This window comes from Antechinus flavipes, chromosome 1, assembly GCF_016432865.1.
Source record: "Antechinus flavipes isolate AdamAnt ecotype Samford, QLD, Australia chromosome 1, AdamAnt_v2, whole genome shotgun sequence".
Lineage (NCBI taxonomy): Eukaryota > Metazoa > Chordata > Mammalia > Dasyuromorphia > Dasyuridae > Antechinus > Antechinus flavipes.
This window is the reverse complement of record NC_067398.1, coordinates 676213221-676216861: the sequence shown is the minus strand read 5'-3', so window position 1 is coordinate 676216861 and position 3641 is coordinate 676213221. Positions and strand designations below refer to the sequence as shown.

At 35.4% G+C, this 3641-nt stretch overlaps 1 non-coding gene across 1 annotated transcript; it reads right to left on the bottom strand.

Annotated features, from left to right (window-relative positions):
* Positions 1 to 2949: 2949 nt before the first annotated feature.
* Positions 2950 to 3053, bottom strand: LOC127546052 (U6 spliceosomal RNA). Its single transcript, XR_007949917.1, has one exon. It is a non-coding gene; the product is annotated as a U6 spliceosomal RNA (small nuclear RNA).
* Positions 3054 to 3641: the final 588 nt, after the last annotated feature.

The following is a 3641-nucleotide window of genomic DNA, read 5'->3' as shown; positions in this document are numbered from 1 at the left end:
CAGGTTATTCTGTTTGCAAACCCTAGTTAGCTATGAGAGTTTCCTGCTTCAGTCTCTCAGGGTTGAATGATTTTTGAAAATATAGTAATAAGTACAGAAATTGAAATTTCAAAAACTAATGATATGGTATAGTTTCTAGGGAAATATAGTGGTGTTTTGGGGGTCCTCTTGTTAAAGTTGGGAAGGAGACCCCAAAAGTTTAGGGGTGACCTAGTGAAACCAGTGAGGTGTCTCAAAAGACTTTGCAGGTTTGAACCCATTTCCTTAGCCACGGGGCAAAATTTATTGTAATTTTAATGCTATTATAAGTAGACTGAAATTCTGAGAATTCATCAGCTTTTAATTATTGACATGCTAATTCTATGGCTCAGGAGTGATCTCCGGATTTTGGTGATCACTGACCAATAGATTATCACTATTGATTCAGGCATTTGGTCCCTGGGATTATTTTGAGGAGACCAGAAGCTATCTGACAGTCAGCAATGAATTGAGGAGTGGTCTTTTCAGAATCAGACAGATTGTTGCTCTTAAATTGGGAGAGTGGGAAGTCCCTGAAGCAGACTCCAAAGCCAGAAGATTTAGGATTACTGATTTATTCTTAGAATAGAAGCCCTCCCCCCCAAAAAAAAATCAGGGGACCACAAGATCATATTACCTCACCCTGACCTTGGGGGGCTTCTGTTGTGGCAATCTATTTGATTCCAGAGTTCTCTGGTTTTGCCCCACACACACCCAACCTAGGAATGCTATTGTTCTGGCAATCTATTTGATACTCCTCAATTCATTGCTGACTATCAGATAGCTTCCGGCCTCAGGAGAGTCCCACAGACCAATGCTAATCTAGCACAGAACAGTGCTAATCTGTTGGTCAATGAGACCTAATTCTGGAGACTACTCTCTAGTCCTACCCTTGGACCATAGAATTAGCACGTCAATGATAGAAAGCTGGATAAAAGTCTCTCCTTGCTTCATTTACTCTGCTGAATTCTCTTAGAATTCAGTCCGCTTGTAATTGTGTTAAATTACAATAAACTTTGCCCCTTAACTTGGAATGGGTTCAAGCCTGCAAATTCTTTTGAGAAACCTATGACCCCAAACTTTTGGGGTCCCCTTCCCACCCTCAACACTGACAAACAAAAAAATTTAAGACAGGAAGAATCTGACTATTTCACTGATAAGAAAAATAGAGGGGAAAAATTAAATAACCAGAAAACAATGACAGAATAAAAAGGAATTAATTTTTAAAAATTCCAAAACAAGGGAAGGAGTAGCATATAGGGGAGGAGAATTGAGGGGCATGAGTGTGACAGCAATGAGAATAGAACCACATTAACAAAGTTTATGCTAAATAACTATAGAGATATAATACTGTGTTTGCAGAGGAAGAGATAAAAAATCATAAGTGGGGGGGGCAATATCAAAGACAAATAGAGGAAGATATAAAAAATTTTTTTTTCCTGAGGTAATTGGGATTAAGTGACTTGCCCAGGGTCACAGGAAGTGTTAAGTGTCTGAGATAAAAATTTGAACTCGGGTCTTCCTGACTTCAGGGCTGGTACTTTATCCACTGCATCATCTAGCTGCCTCTTAAAGCTTTCTTTTCTTTTCTTTTTTTGAAGATATAAACTTAACTCAATTTCAAATGTGACCAGATTAACCAATTCAATAGAACGAAAAAGAATGACAACTTTGTATGGTATGAACTGAGTGAAGACCTCTCATAAGGAAGTGGCTTCTACTTATGCCCTAATTGTTACTTGAGACTTTGAAATAACAAGTTGATCTATTGTTAAAAGCTGCAGGTGTTTGTCTTAGATAAATAAACATTTCTCTCCTGTCTCTCCCCCACAAATATACTTTTTCATTAGCATTTAAGTACCTACTTTGGTAAAGTGTGTGCTAGGGTCCATATCTAATCTCTAGATAAATTAGAATTCTTCACCAATGGGAGAAAAGTTCAGAGGGTGGGGTAGGGGCTTCTGGTTAGTGTATATAAAACCCTATGTTTGCACTTTGCATTTTGCATTCCTCTACTGACACCTTGTCTGTTGGCAGTTGTCCTTTTTTGCAAGATCATAATAAAGCCCTTTTTGCTTTTCTTACTCTGAAAGTCTTTGATTTTAATTTGGGTTCACTGTCCCAGTCAGTTTAAGAAAACATAACCCTACAATCTGTTGCTTGCAAAAAATATATTCTTAAAAACAAAAGATTCAGAGAATAAAAATAAAAGACTTGGGGGAAAATATTTTATTATGCAACAAGTGAATCCAAAAAAGCAAGAGTTGTGATCATGCTATCAGATAAAGCAAAAACATTCAAAATACAAAAAGAGATAATCAAGGGCATTATATTATGCTAAAGGAAACTATAATTAATTAATATCAATTTTATTTACTATTAATAAGTTGATCTTAAATGGTTAAAGGGAACTGGAATGTTAGTCACTAAAATCAATAATGAAGTAGAACACAGCAGGTAGGGGCTCAAGCTGTTGGATTTAGAGAGACACCTCCAAATATCTCATGGTTCCTCTAAGCCCTGAAGGAATGAATCTTATGGAGGAAACTATAACTTTTTAGAAATGTATACATGAGCTTCTTAGCAAGGCATCATCTAGAATGCACTTTTGTTGGCTGAGTGCACTATCAATACATGAATTTAATTTTAATTTTTAATATTAAAATCTTAATTTTTATGGAATTATTATGATTGATTTTTCATTATTAAATAATTTTATTATGTCCTTGTTTACAGTATTAGCAACTTTTAGAATGAAGGAAAAAAAATGGCTTCATGATGCTTGAATTTACAAAAAAGAAAAGAAAGAAAACCTTGGGTGTCTGACTCTCAAAGCCATAACATCACAATTGTATCATCCATATAACAACATCTCAATATTACAGGTAAGTTGGAAAATGAAATGTCAACATTGATGCATACATTTTCTGAGATAGCAAACCCAAATTCTAAATTTCTTCATCCTTGTGTAGGGGTCACGTTAATCTTCTCTGTTATCATTCCAATTTTAGTTTATGTGCTGCCAAAGCAAACACCAATACGTGAATTTTTAAAGGACAGTGAATCTGGTAAGATGAGATGGCATAGGGCAGGCATCAGTTAAGAGAAATGAGAAAACACAGCATCCACATCTAGGTTGTGCTAGCATTTATCACGGTCAAAAGAGGTGCCAGTAGCACTGTAGGAGATCTGCATGTACTAATATGCAACTCTGAGAGAAAATAGCTCCTCTAGACTAAAAGTTGGCAAATTATAGCCTGGGGACCAAATCCAGACTACTTTTGCATAGACCATAAGCTAAGAAATCTTTTATGTTTTTAGATAGTGGAAAAATGTTTTTTTAAAAAGAATAATACTTCATAGCACATGAAAATTATATGAAATTCAAATTTCAGTGTCCATAAAGTTTTATTGGAACACAATGATGCTTATTCATTTATGTACTGTACAGATGTTTTCAAACTAAAAAGTCAGAGTTAAGTAGTTGTGAGAGTGATGTGTTTATTGTTTCTTGCATCTCATTGTACTACGAAATTGCAGTGATACAGTTAAAGCTCAAAAGTATTCCAAGAGTCACATGTATTGCCACATTCTTTTTTTGGTACATAACCATAATGTCAACA